General features: G+C 36.6%; 1 pseudogene; it reads right to left on the reverse strand.

Moving 5' to 3' along the window:
* Positions 1–14435: 14435 nt before the first annotated feature.
* LOC106844086 (olfactory receptor 5AR1-like) lies at positions 14436–15345 on the reverse strand (annotated as a pseudogene).
* Positions 15346–15741: the final 396 nt, after the last annotated feature.

Raw genomic sequence — 15741 nt, forward strand, 5'->3', positions numbered from 1 at the left:
ATTCCTTTTATTCCTTTTTCTTGCCTGATTGCGCTGGCCAGGACCTCCAGTACTATGTTAAATAAGAATGGTGATAGAGGGCATCCTTGTCTCATTCCTGTTTTCAGGGGGATGGTGTTCAGTTTTTGCCCATTGAGTATGATGTTGGCTATGGGTTTGTCATATATGGCCTTTATTATGTTGAGGTAGTTTCCTTCTATGCTCATTTTGTTCAGAGTTTGTATCATAAATGGCTGTTGGATCTTGTCAAATGCCTTCTCTGCATCTATTGAGATGATCATGTGGTTTTTCTTCCTCAGTTTGTTGATGTGGTGTATCATGTTGGTTGACTCGCGGATGTTGAACCATCCCTCTGTCCCTGGTATGAATCCCACCTGATCATGATGTATGATCCTTTTGATGAATTGCTGAATTCTGGTTGCCAAAATTTTGTTTAGAATTTTTGCATCTATGTTCATCAGTGATATTGGCCTGTAGTTCTCTTTTTTCGTGGTGTCCTTGTCTGGTTTTGGTATCAGTGTGATGTTGGCCTCATAGAATGTGTTAGGAAGTGTTCCATCTTCCCTAATTTTTTGGAATAGCTTGAAAAGGATAGGTATTAAATCCTCTCTGAAAGTTTGGTAGAATTCCCCAGGAAAGCCATCTGGTCCTGGGGTTTTATACTTTAGGATGTTTGTGATTGCTGTTTCAATCTCTTTCCTTGTGATTGGTCTGTTCAAATTGTCTGCCTCTTCTTGAGTGAGCTTTGGGAGATTGTAAGAGTCCAAGAATTTATCCATTTCCTCTAGGTTATCCATTCTGTTGGCATATAGTTTTTTGTAGTATTCTCTTATAATCCCTTGTATTTCTGCAGAGTCTGTTGTTACTTCTCCTCGCTCATTTCTGATTTTGTTTATTTGAGCTTTCTCCCTTTTTTCTTTGTAAGTCTGGCTAGGGGTTTGTCAATTTTATTTATCTTCTCAAAGAACCAGCTTTTTGTTTCATTGATCCTTTCTACTGCCTTTTTCATTTCAATAGTATTTATTTCTGCTCTGATTTTTATTGTTTCTCTCCTTCTGCTGACTTTGGGCTTTATTTGTTCTTTTTTCTCTAGTTCAGTTAGGTGTACTTTAAGATTGCTTATTTGGCATTTTTCTTGTTTGTTAAGATGTGCCTGTATTGTGATGAATTTTCCTCTTAATACAGCTTTTGCTGTATTCCATATGAGTTGGTATGGCATGCTATAATTTTCATTTGTTTCCAGGTATTTTTTTATTTCTTCTTTAATTTATTCAATGATCCATTGCTTGTTCAGTAGTGTGTTGTTTAGTCTCCACATCCTTGTGCCTTTCTCAGCTATTTTCTTGTAATTAATTTCTAGCCTTATAGCACTGTGATTGGAGAAGATGCTTGTTATTATTTCAATTTTTTTAAATTTGTAGAGGCTTGCCTTGTTTCCCAACATATGGTCTATCCTTGAGAATGTTCCATGTGCACTTGAGAAGAATGTGTATTCAGCTCTTTTAGGGTGAAGTGATCTATATATGTCTATTAAGTCCAATTGTTTTAGTTTTTCATTTAGCTCCTTTATTTCCTTGTTGATTTTCCGTCTGGATGATCTGTCAATTGATGTGAGTGGGGTGTTGAGGTCCCCTGCTATTATTGTGGTGTTTTTAAACATCTTCCTTTAGGTCTGTTAATAGTTGCTTTATGAATCTTGGTGCTCCTGTGTTGGGTGCATAGATATTTCTAAGCGTTATTTCTTCTTGATGAAGTGTCCCTTTGATCATTATATATTGTCCCTCTGTGTCTCTCTTTACCTGTCTTATTTTGAAATCCACTTGGTCTGATATAAGAATTGCAATACCTGCCTTTTTTTTCCTTGCTATTAGCTTGAAGTATTGTCCTCCAACCCTTCACCCTGAGTCTGTGTTTGTGCTTGGGGCTGAGGTGTGTTTCTTGGAGGCAACAAATTTTTGGATCTTGTTCTTTAATCCATTTTGCCACTCTGTGTCTTCTTATTGGAGAGTTCAATCCGTTTACATTGAGGGTGATTATTGATGCATGTGGACTTAATGCTGTCAATCTGTCACTCATTATCTTGTTTTCCTGCATTTCTTTTCCTGTGTGCTTTAGACTACCCATTTAATACTGTAATTTCTTATGCTGGGTTTCTTAGATTTTTCCTCATTTATGATTTGTGACTCTGTTCTGTACTTTACTTTAGTGTCTACCTTGATGTTTGTATTTAGAATCTCCTGTATAATATAGTCTTTTCTCTGGTGGTCTCTTACTTACTTGACCAATACTGATATAGACCCTTTGCTCTTCCCCTCGTAAATAATTATTTTCATTTCTTATTCCAACTCGTGTTATGAATTTGTTGTTAGAGTGATAAGATCGTCCTTACTTTGGTAGTTTCCTTACCTTTACCCTAATGCTATAGTTGAATATTTGCTATCCTGTTCTGGTTCTATCCATCGGTCTCCCTAGTCTGTGGATTGCAACCCCTTTCTCCCTTTTTTCTTTTTTCAGGCATGAGAGCCTTCTTGAGGTTTTCTTGTAGTTGAGGGCTTTTAGTTACAAATTTCCTTAACTTTTGTTTGTCTGGAAAAGATTTAATTTCTCCCTCATATCTGAAGGAAATTCTTACTGGATAGAGTATTCTTGGCTGAAGATTTTTATCTTTTAAAGCTTTGAACATCTCACTCCATTCTCTCCTAGCTTGTAAGGTTTCTGTAGAGAAATCCACTGACAGTCTGATAGGGTCTCCTTTATAGGTTATTCTCTTCTTTTTTCTTACTTCCCTGCATATTCTTTCCTTATCTTTCTTTCTTGCCAATTTTACTACTATGTGCCTTGCAATAGGTCTTTTTACATTGACAAATCTAGGAGATCTGAAAGCTTCCTCTACACACATTTCTCTGTCGATCCCTAGATTTGGGAAGTTCTCTTCAATAATTTCATTAAGCAAACTTTCTGCTCCAGTTTCCTTTTCCCCATTCTCGGGAATTCCTATGATCCTTATGTTCTTACTCCTCATTGAATCCACTATCTCTTGCAGATTTTCCTCATTTTTTTTAATTCTTAGTTCTCTTTCTTCCTCTGTTGGGAACCATTCAGCCTGTCTATCTTCAATTATGTTAATTTTCTCTTCTATGCTGTCTACACAGGCATCAGGGAATCCGTATTCTGTTTTATCTGGTCCATTGTGTTTTTCATCTCTAGTAATTCTGTTTGATTCTTCTTTATGATTTCAATCTCTTTTGTGAAGTAACTCCAGAACTTGGCTTGTTTATCTATCTTTCTCTCTACCTCATTGAGTTTTTTTATTATAGCTGCTCTGAACTCATTATCACTTAGTTTACCTAATTCCAAGTCCTCAGGGCCTAATTCTGTGTTTTTATTGTTTTCCTTCTGGTCTGGGGCTTTTATAAATTGCTGGATGGTAGAGGAGTAGTTTTTTCGCATGGTGGTAGAATTCGGTTGCAGTTACAGCCTGTAGCCACTAGATGGTGGTCGAGAGCCACGTGTTCTGAGCTCTCCAGCCTTCAGGCAAGATGGCTGCACCCAGTGGCTTTGCCGGGAGGGAGGGGCTGCTATTCTTGCGCCCTGATCTGGATTCAGATCAGTTCTGTTCTCTGGTCTCCCAAGACCCTGGATTTATGGGGTCCCTGCACATGGATGCTTTCCCCCCATCAGCAGGTTTCCACTGAACCAGTGGCAGGAGTCCTGGATGATTCTCCGGTCACGTGGCCCCTCCCCTGCTCCTTCCCGACTGGCACAGCAGCGATCACAGACCCTAGGGGAGGGAGCGATGTTCTCTCCTATCGTTCCAGTGCCTCCGAGGCCGTAAGTAGGGTTTATGATCTCTGCCTTCTTGGTATTGTAGGTCTCTAACGTGTTGGCATTAGACTTATTCTCTGAAATTCAGTTTTTCCAATCCTTTGTTGTATTTTGGAGGGGAGAGAATCCCGGGTCAGCTCACCCACCATTTTGCTCCACCCCTCCAAACATAAGTTTTTGAAAATTAAACTTTTCACGTTTTATTTTGAGCATGAGTATAGGCACCTTGCTATAATCTGCTGCCCTGTAGGTCTCTTGAGATATTCATAAAAGTTCATTCCTTTAGTGAGTGGCTCTCTAAAGCTATTTGTGTGTGTGTGGGGGGGTCAACTGTTTAGTTTTATTTTTCATTCTTTCCTTTAATATAAATTTTCCTTTCTCACCACAAATAGTAAAGAATGCTGAGTCTCCTTTTTACCCTCAACAGTTTCAGAAGACGCCATAGAATAATGAAGGGATATGAAAATGAGGCTTTGTAGCTCCTGTCATACAGCAGAATGTAAACAGGTGTTGAGTCATTGTGGGAATAAAACAAAATTTCTGTGCCACTAGTAATACCTGAATCACACAACTTATCAAAACCCATAGGACGACCTCATTCCAGCATTCCAATATTCAAATCAGCTTCTAGAATCTCTTATAACAGTAGATCGCAAGGGTTTTATATCAATGGAATTCCTCATGGCTTTGTAGCTTGGAGGAAATAGCAAACAAGGCAATTAAACAAAACTATGCATTGGCAAACATGGGGCAATCTTATTGTAATAAGACTCAGAAAAGTTTTGTTTAGAGACTTTGGTTTCCCAGTGATAGATGCATCCAACCATAATTTTGGTTGCATGCTACAGGAATCTGGAAAGCATACATGAGATTTGGTTCTAAAAGTGTGAAACCAAGAATGAAATGTAAGGGTTAATCAAGCCAAATTTATCAACACAGGTGCACCCATATAGGATTCAATAATTCACTGAATTAAATAACTTTATGAATTTATACTATAATTAAGCATTCAATATGATGGATTCTTTTGACCGTTTAAATACTTAGTGAAGACAAAACATTCCTAACGCAATGATGACAAAATGTATTATTAACATCAACACCATAGTCTTAATTAATTTCTTCATTATGTCTATACTTAGTGTTATAACTTCCTAAGATTATTTATATGCTAATTGTATTTTTTTATGTTTTATTAATATTAGGACCATTCTTGGAATTAAGTCAATTAAGACAAATATCTTCTCAGGTCAGCAGTGGTTTCTTATTTGGAATATAAAACAGTTTTCCTAAAGTAAATAAAACAAGAGCAACGTGCCAAAAGGTTTATTTTCCTTCTTTATAGTTAATATAAATTTTATACTTAATGTAAATATATTCAATGTATATTTTGTTTTTTTGAGGAAGACTAGCCCTGAGCTAACATCCATGCCAATCTTCCTCTACTTTATACGTGGAACACCTACCACAGCATGGCTTTCGCCAAGTGGTGCCATGTCTGCACCCGGGATCCAAACTGGTGAATCCCAGGCTGCTGAGAAGCGAACATGTGAACTTAACCTCTGTGCCACTGGGCTGGCACCAGAATAAATTTTTATATCCACCATTTTAAACAAAAGATATTTTATTCTGTGAAATCATATCTCCTTATAAAATTATTTTTTCATTTCTCAGCCATCATTAAATAAGCCATCTTATGTTATTATTATCTGCTAACAATATACGAGAATTATTCAAGAATGGTTTAATCTTGTAGTAAGTTTATTCCAATTAATAAATATACTCGATGTTCATCTATTATATCAGAGATTGAGTCTGTATAATTAGCTTTTCATTTAACATTTTGGAAATACCCTGTTTCAACTTGGTTATTCTGTTTGACAATTGTTGCTGATTATGACTATCATTAGTACTCAGCAGCACTGACTATTCCTTCCTGATGTTTGTATACCACCTAATTTTACTGGAACTAATTTTAAAACATTGTTGCTTACACTTATTATTTGTTGCTTACACTAATAAAACAGGGGCATATCTAAAACTATTCAAATTTCTATATATTTCTATACACTGTATACCTATTTAATCATGTGTTACCTTTTAAAATTCAATCAAAATGTTATAATCTATTATATTTTGCCTTCTTTTGTTTTATTACAACCCTCTAATATTATATATATATATGTTTTTCTTTTCATTTTGAGTATCTTGAAATCCTTGCCTTTCATTAGTTCAATATATTACAATTAAAAGTATATTATTTTGGTTATTATCATTATTTTTTTTTGATACTCAGAATGTCACAATTTCACCAGCATGAGACTGTTCAGGTTGATTCCTTTCGACCCTGCCTCTATCATTTGTAGAAGGATCCACGTTTTCTAGACACAACAGAAAATTTCACGTACATGCTATTTATTTTCTCACTCTGAAACATGGACTGAACTCTATAAATCCTCTAAGAATATCACTACCATCTATGAAATCTATCTATCAAACTTAATAAACAATTAAATCAGAATCTCTTCCGATGGTACCCAGTTGAGTCCTTAAAGGCTTTTTTCACAATATTTTTACTAGAAAAAATATATATATTATAAACATTGCCTGACTTTATTCTTTGACTAAAATCATAGCTACCATGAGTTTATTCTTAATTTGAGCTCAAGACTTAAGAAGATTAGGACTTAACAAATAAGAATGGTTTATTTGAGTTTTATCAACATTTAACAGTGCTTATTATGTGCTAAGGATTGGAAAAACATTAAAAAAATGACAGGCTCCCTAGAAATCCATAGTCAACAGAAGAGATGATAGTCTAATAAATATTTATTCACACACACGCACAGACACACACATACATACAACAATAGAGTCTGTTCGAAGAATGGAAATGGTTCAGCAGAGGGTTGTCTGATTTAACTCTGTCTGGGTGAGTTAAATTGAGGGGTGTTTTAAAGAGGATGCCTGTATGCCTAGTATTTAAAGGCCTGAATAAGAGTTTTCCAGGCAGACAAGTTGGAAGAAGGCATTTGGCAATAGTAGCTTTTGCCTAGTGAGGTAAAATGAAGGGTTTACAGGTAACTAGGTGATTGCTTGCTTGATTGAGATGCCTATATAGAATCTACAGGTAATTAAAAACACCTAGGGCTTTTGCAGCCCCATATTTGATTTGAAGAGTTTGCTTAATATTGTGGATGTCATATTTATATGGAAAAGCATCCTTATTCCTTGTATGCTTATGTTGGAGATACAACTCTGTGTGCTCTGATAAGAATGGAAAAAAATTTATATCCTGAAAAACAGAATTGAATAGCTTCTAGCTGACTTTCAGTCATTGCAGGCATAAAGTGACTAAAAATGCTCTTTGAGGCAGCTTGCATTTAGAGGATCTAAGGGACTATCTTATTTTATTTAGTCTTCTAAATATAGACAGTGTTTAAATGTTGAACCAATATATTTATGTTCCTTTATGTGAACACAATTCTACATACAGATACATGCCTATGTAACCAAGACTATTATTTTTGGTGTTCTTTTTTTTTTTTACTATAGATATAGGTATACATATAGATATACTATATACATTGTATTGTAGGTGCTTACATGTATATTCAGTAGTTCCTTTCATGTGATTTTGGGCAAGTTGTTTATTGTCTGAAAGCCTTAGTCTGTCTGTCTTTCGAGGGAGAGCGGGGAGTGCCAATAATTCTTGTTCTGTATACTTAACAATCATCCTCTAATGAGGATCATGTGGATCATAATAATAATAGTTAAAATATATTGAGCACTCACGATATATGTCTAACTCTCTTTTAGGTGTTTTATGTGCATTATCTCATTTACTTTGTCCATCAACTCCATAAGGCTGCTACTCTTGCCCCCATCCTACAGAGGAGGAAGGTTAGGCATAGACTGTTGGCTTGAATTGTTCAAGAGCTCTCAGCTGATGCGTGGGGGAGCCAGGCATACAACCCCAGCTCTCCAAGGGCGGATCCCATGCAGTTCACTACTAGCCATGTCATCTCCTGATGTGTGCCATCTTGTTGTCAGCTGAGAAACACACTGTGAATGCCATTTGTTGCCATTATAATCCCTCCTAAAAATCATTAAAACATTTCTTAATTTGAGGAACTATTTACCGCTGTTTGGAGGGCCTGAAGGGAACTCTGCAACCTCTCCTGCTTACTCCCTTTCTTGCTACTTCTAATAAAACAGGACTGCGACTTAACTTCTCTCTCTCCTATTTCCAGGCCTCTCCCTCCTTTATCCCTGGACTTCATATATTGAATATGTAGTTAACCAGTTCATTGAATTATTTGATTTGAAAAGCCCTGACTTAGATCAAAATATTAAAAAAAAAACCCTCTAAAATATATTACATGCAAATCAATATTGTTTGACAATGCATATTTTGCATAAAGTGATCTTTTTCATGGCACACAACAACTTGCTTGGTTCTTAAATGTCACCTTGATAAGATTCTCCACTCCCTCAGCAATCAGTTTTTTCCCTTCATTGCAACTTTCCAGTGGACCATAAATTCCACCAGAGATTGAAAATGTCTATTACGTGTACCCAGAATGTGCCTAGCATCTGGTAAATATTAGATTATCAAAGATATATTTTTGGAAGGAAGAAAGAAAGTAAAAAAGGAAATGAACAAATGAGTGGATGAATGATTGGCAGCAGCTTCTTGCTATTTTGACTGTGCCTATCTCCAGAAGTCTTCATTACCCCATATCTTCGTAAGTTGCTGCTTTTAATTTTCTGATGGGGTAAAAGACAGTTAACCAAACATAGTAAATCTATGCATAAACTAAGAGTAAATAGGCACAGAGTGGTCACTAAGGAGCTCTCAGTGAATAGAACTGGTATTTTTAACTTGTCTGGATCTTTTTTAATAATATTATTTCTCTGAAATGGTTTTTATTAGAGAAGTGAATTCCAGATAAATGTAGTAGTACTGGGCTATTAATAATAGATGTTATTTGTGGATTGTTTCCCACATGTAGACATTGTCTTAAATTTTTTATACACATTAGTTTAATCCTCAAAAAATCAATTAGATCATTATTTTCAATTTATACATAATGAAACTATCCAAGACAGTCCAATATGGAAGTGGTGAAGCTGGGATAATTGGCAACTAGTGTGATCCATGGCTGTTTTTGCTGTTGGTGTTCACAGTCTTCGTCCTTTATGGTATCACAGTGTCTAAGCACTAGAGGGTCACATCAGGATGATACAGAAGAACAATAGGCTGCTATTTCTGCCTTTACTTTTAAGTTAATGCATGTCACATGAAGCAATGTCCTTCACTGCTTTTTACTTGAGTGCTGCATCATGCTGCTATGTTGATAGGTGGAGAAAAAAATACATAATAGGATATTTTTGAAGAAATGAGTCATGAGTAAGGCTTTGAAAAATAAGTAGGGTTTAGAAAGATTATGAATGGGCAAATGAGCATACTCTTAGAGAAAGGGCAAAAATATCTGCTTACCTTAATCAGTGCTAAAGTTTAAAATTCTTAATCTTGTCAAGAGAATATTCCCTCCAAAATCCAAAGGACATATTTCCATTTGTGGTACAATTCAGATACTCAAAAGATATAATCCCAGACCAATACTTCTCCTTGCTTTCTTACTTATGTCTTGAATTTCCAACATGGTGACATAAAGGGCATTTGCTCTCTGTCTTCATGTGAGTGGATAGTTCTGTAAGAGGGAGGTGGCCTGAAAAATGGATATGATAAAAAAAAAAACTTCACACTGCCTGAATTTGTGTTCCTAGGGCTCTCATCTCAGCCAAAGATGCAGCTCATTCTTTTTATGATGTTCTCGTTATTCTATTTACTAATGGTGGCTGGTAATATTATTATTATCACCATTATCCAGACAGAACCTCATTTCCAAAATCCCATGTACTTTTTACTTGCTAATTTATCCTTTCTGGATGTCTCCTACACGTCCACCAATGTCCCACAAATGCTATCCAACATGGTGGGAAAAAAGAAGACCATCGCATTCTCCTGCTGTGCCACTCAGGTATACTTCTCCCTCTCCTTTGGAACGATTAAATATGTTCTCCTTGGTGTCATGGCTTATAACAGATATGTAGTCATTTGCCATCCTCTTCATTATACTTCATTATGAACCAAAGCACGTGTGTTCAATTGGCAGCCATTTCTAGGTCCAGTAGCTTCATGAGCTCTTTGATTATCAATTTCCTCCCTTTGAGTTGGCCCTATTGTGGGCCCAATGTCCTGAATCACTTTTTTTGTGAGGTACCTTCTGTCCTGAGATTGGCTTACACTGATATCTAATTTACTGAGCTAGTTGTTTTTATCTTGTGTATTATTATTATTACCTTCATTCTTTTTCTCCTCATTGTTGATTCCTATGCTGGAATCTTTAGTTCTCAGGATGCAGTCAGCCTCTGGGAGGCACAAGGCACTGTCCATCTGTGCCTTTTATTTTACAGTGGTGACCTTATTCTACAGAACTGCCACCTTCATGTACATGAGACTCCAGTCAAAGTCCTCCAGCACTGGGGACAAGACCTTTTTAGTGTTCTACGCTGTGATCACACCTATGCTCAACCCCTTGATCTACAGCCTAAGGGCCCAGGATGTGAAATGAATTTTAAGGAGAGATATTGCAAGGCACAGGACATGAGAGCTCTTAAAGGGACACTACAGTTAACTGTTAATCTAAGAGAACTGACTTCTGAATATGAAGTGAGAGAGTAAAATATAGATTGGACTGTCCACATCTGCCCTGTAGTTCTTAAAAGACACATAAATCCAGCTGCAAATTCAACAGGAAATATGTCTCCCCCAAGAACAAACCACAGCTTTAATGTGTCAAAACAACTCCCTTCATTGAGAGACTACTGTTTCTCTACTTTTTGAGAAATCTCGGTTATCTAAAATGATAGATTATCTGGAAGTAATTGTTTGAAATTATACCAGTAAGATGAAACTTCTCACTCCCGCCTGTAGGATTTAAAGCACCTTGATATAGAGAAGAATTATTAATTTTCAACTCAGGAGCAGAACTTCAGATAAGTGCTTTCACATCTTTCTTAATTTTGTAGTTTCCAAGAAAACAAGACTCTATACTTACTTTGTGGTTTAGATCTGATTTTGAGCCCTTTACATACAGCCCTGTTTTGCAATGAATCTGCCAAAATATTGCCTCATTTAAATTTCATCTTAACTCCACCCTCCCCTCAAAATCCTGGTATATTGTATTCCTCTTTGCAATGAATCAATAAATCTGATTTTATCTTCTTGTTCCTTGTGGTCTTAGGCTGATTATATGGACAGGGAGATAACGGCTATCATAAACCGAAGATTTGGTCAAATGTTCATTAACAGATTAATTCATCCATTCTCTACATATTACTGAATGACTATATAACATAATGTTAAATAAAATAGAAACACTTCCTTTCCTTATTTATACATATATATTTATAATATACATGTAGTATACACACTTATACTGACAAATTGTGATAAATGCAATAAAGGAAATGATCATCAAGGGACGTGACATTTAATCTTACAGGGTTAAGCACACAGACACCTATATAGCTGCTTCTAGAGCCCCATATATGGCTGTACATTTTTGTGGTGCATGTAGCTGTTTGAAACAGTCTAGCCAACAAACATGTCATCTCACTCCTTTCCTTTTGTAAGCATTCCATAGGTGTCTGTTATGAGCTCACTATTGCAATGGGAGAAACCCACATATGTCTTACATAGTGTCTCCCTTTATGATATTTACACACGTACGTGCAGCTCCCTAATATCCGCACGCAGAACCATAAGAAAGGTATAAATTAAAGGATGTTGTTGTTCTGAAGAAGTGTTTGTTTTTTGTTTTTGACCAGTCCAGTAGCTCAGAAAGGGCTTTTCAAGGAGGGATATTTAAGCTAGTCCTTGAAGGAAGAGATGTATTTGGACATTCTGAGGCATGGACTCGGGACTATCAAGGAAGCAGGGAATGGAGAGAGGAGAGAATTGGGAAGGATATAGAGGTAGAAAAATCTGAAAGTCTCAAGAAATGTTTTTACAGAAGAATCTGCTTTGCAACAAGAGCAGGGAGGAATAATATCAGAGGGTTAGTTTAAGGAAGACGGAGACCTGGAAATGCTGCGCAGAGGACTTTGGGAATTTTATAGCTCCTGAGTTAGGGAACAGGGGTAGTTATAGGATAGATAAAAAATCTTAGACCCTAATTATTCCTGCTATCCTATCTAAGGCAGAGATTAAAGGCATGGACTTAAGTTTAATTTTTTCCCCTGGGAGAAGACTAGATTTAAGGCTAAATGTAAGTGCTTTATCCAAGCTCCATTAAGAAAAGCACACAATCCAAAACCTGTTGAAGTAGCAGAATCTACTCAGATTTACCAGCCTAAGGCTATAGTATAGTTTGGTTTCCCCAAAAGTTGCTCTGCTAATGGATATGTGACAGAATTTCAGAGAGCAAGGAGGAATCTTCTCCAGAATCCACAAGTGATAAACTCCAAATTCCTCAACAAATAAGTTTCATGTCCTTAAATTGGTGCCAGATTTTCAGCTACATTCCAGCTTCATCATCAAACCCTTCCATTGCACACCCAGGCAAAATGGCCCATGGACATGTCCCATAGTTCCAGCCTCTTTGAATGTTCACTATGTTTTCTCCATCTGACATTCACTACCTCATTTGCTTCCTTCTTTAATTTTGGCCCATGCTTCAAAAACTACTCAGTTGCCCCCTTCTTCAGAAAGACATCTTGTTCCCCCAAGAGAAAATGCTATCTTTCTAGTGTGAGCTGCCACAGCACTTTATCTTCAATTCTCTTTTAGCATTTAATCATTATTTTTTTCCTGTAAATCAAGATATTTGCATTTATCTTATCTCCTTATGGATATTATTTGCAGGAGGTCAGGAAATACATACATCCTTGTCTATATCTACCTTTACCTATCTATCTATCTATCTATATTTAATATCATACTGTCCACCAAGTCTTACCCACAGATTGTTTAAAAAATCTCACCTGAGGGGCTGGTCCAGTAGCACAGCAGGTAAGTTCACATGTTCCGCTTCGGCAACCTGGGGTTCGCTGGTTCGGATCTCGAGAATGGACCTATATACAGCTTGTCAAGCCTTGCTATAGCGGATATCTCACATAAAATAGAGGAATATGGGCATGGATGTTAGCTCAGGGCCAGTCTTCCTCAGCAAAACAGGAGGATTGGTGGGAGATGTTAGCTCAGGTCTAATCTTCGTCAAAAACAAAATAAAATGTGACCTGAGGTTATATAACTTGGCCAAGGAGGAAGCATAACTGAATCTCAGCTTCATCTCACTCTGATATATCCCTTCTTAGCCAATTTTGCATCAATTTTTGCCTCTCACAGCCTCTAGTACAGTGATTAAAAACTCTTCATTGATTGAAAAAAATACTAACACGTGATTTTTGCAGTCTATTATATAGAACATGATTGACATATTTACCTTTGTTATGATTTTTTTACTGGACAGATTTTAATGTATGAAAGAATATTCAGTTCTTCTCAAACATAAGGCATTTATTTATCACTTAAACTAACAGGATAAATAAGGTATAAATAGCAGTCATTGTTTTATTGATGAAGAAACTGAAGTACAGAGCTATTAAGGGATTTGAGATAATTGTTGGTGGGGGTGGGAGTAAGACCAAGGTGACCTCATTTCTATCCATTTATTTTGCCAATATAAGTTGATATATATGCTCTACCACCAACTACATGGAAAAAATTAATTTCCTAATTTCATTGCATAATTATGGATAGTTAAGATATAAATGGAGGAAAATAAAACCAAATAATGTTTATTAAGTATTTTCATTTGACAGATTATTTATAGAGATCGCAGTACATCCATTGAAAAACGCTACAAGATAAGCATTCTTATTCTCATTTAGTAAATGAAGAAACTGATGCTTATGTTCATCAAGTAACTTGCCCAAGATCACACAGCTGGAAAGTAGCAGAGACAAATGAGAACTTCTTTCTAAATATTCCAAAGCCTGAATGTTTGTGATTAGTCAGAAGGGAAAGAACTGCCCTTGGATCAGTTTTTGATTCTATTGTTTAGCTTTGAAAGGTTTGTTTACCTGTCTGAGCTTTACTTTTATAATTTTAAAAATGAGGATAAGGCCTATCTCTAATAATTGTTGTAAGAAATTAATAAAATTCAAAGTGCTGTGTTTATTGACTGGATACGACAATCAATTAGGAAAAAGAAAAGGTGGTCCTCTCACAACACTGTCACTGATTAGAGATGTAAAAGGAGATTCAAAGATCTTCCTGATTCTAAAGCAACTGCTCTTTTAATTATAACATATACTTGTTATAATATATATGTCTTTCAAAAATATTAATTTTTATTTCCTTCAGATTATAGAGTTAAGCTTTACAGAAAAATCTTCAGGAATTAAGATTCACTCAGGAAATGGATGATAATTTGGGTAGTGTTTACTGGAAAGTTATTTGCATTTTCTATCTGGTGCCACTATCCTTCAACCACTATCGTCTACCTGTGGCGATAAGATATTTTCATTTTTGGTTATTATTGAGATTTTCTGCCAATTAGTTTTTTGAAACCAGCTTTCACATCCTTGCGCCATAAACAGTAGATGAAGGGATTCAACATGAGGATAATAATAGTGTGGAACACAGAGGGTCACTTGTCTTGGTCCAGGGAGTAGCTGGATGTTGGCCACAGATACATAAACATGACTATGCTGCAGAAAAGTATGATGCCAGTGAGATGAGACCCACAGGTGGAGATAGACTTAAGGTGGCTTTCAGCTGAGAGCATTATGATGATTGCCATGAGAATGAAAGCATAGGAGATGGAGATGATGAGAATGGTGCTGAATTCAATGAATCCACCCAGACTGAAGAACAAGATACTGCTGATGTAGGTGTCTAAACAAGAGAGGCCAAGAGTGGTGGTATTTTGCAGAAGAAGTGATTGATGATATTGGAACCATAGTAACTCAACCTGAAAGTGAGGGAAGGGTGAATAACTAAACTCACCAAACCAGGCATGTAAGTGCCCAGCTTGAGAGCCAAGAAGACTTGCTTGGATATGAGAGTGCTATAGGGGAGGGGTCGACAGATGGCCACAAAAAAACCATAGGTCATGGAACTGAGTGCACAGCATGCAGCATCCACAAAACCCATGAAGAAAGCAAACTGAGTGGCACAACTGGAGAACAAGATAACTTGGTGTTTTGTTAGGAAGTCAGCCAGCGTTCTGGGGCAATGGCCAAGGAGTAGCCCAGGTCAACAAAGGAGAGGTTGCAGAGGAAAAAATACAAGGGTGTATGAAGCTGAGTGTCTTTTATGATCAGGATAATCATATCAAGATTCCCCACTATATTGATCAGGTAGACCAAAAGGAAGACCGAAAAAAAGATGATCTGCAGTTGAGGGTCCTGAGTGATGCCCATAAAGATAAATTTAGTCACCATTGAGTGGTTTTATTTATTGTTATCTTCAATTTTATGTGTGCCTGGACTTTATTACTTGGGGTGATTCTTAAAAATCTTTCCAGTAATTAGATTCTGTGACCCCTGGAATAAGTCAAACGACTTTGGAGAAGGTAGTGGTCATGGATCCTCTCCAGGTGCCCAGTAAAAATAGGAGAGAATGTTAGCGTCTTGGGATGGTAAGTTCGGCTTCTCTGAAGACCTTGGTGCTCTGAGGTCATTTATCACATGGTACCCAGTGTTTGACCTTATCTGTGCAATTATTTGCCTTATTAATTAGGAAAGAAGAGCAGCTTTGAGTGTCTTTTCCTTCTTTCTAAGACAAATCAAATATGAATACACATAATGAATAAACATCAACTTTCATTGAAGGTAGGC

This window comes from Equus asinus, chromosome 17 (assembly GCF_041296235.1).
Source record: "Equus asinus isolate D_3611 breed Donkey chromosome 17, EquAss-T2T_v2, whole genome shotgun sequence".
Classification (NCBI taxonomy): Eukaryota; Metazoa; Chordata; class Mammalia; order Perissodactyla; family Equidae; genus Equus; species Equus asinus.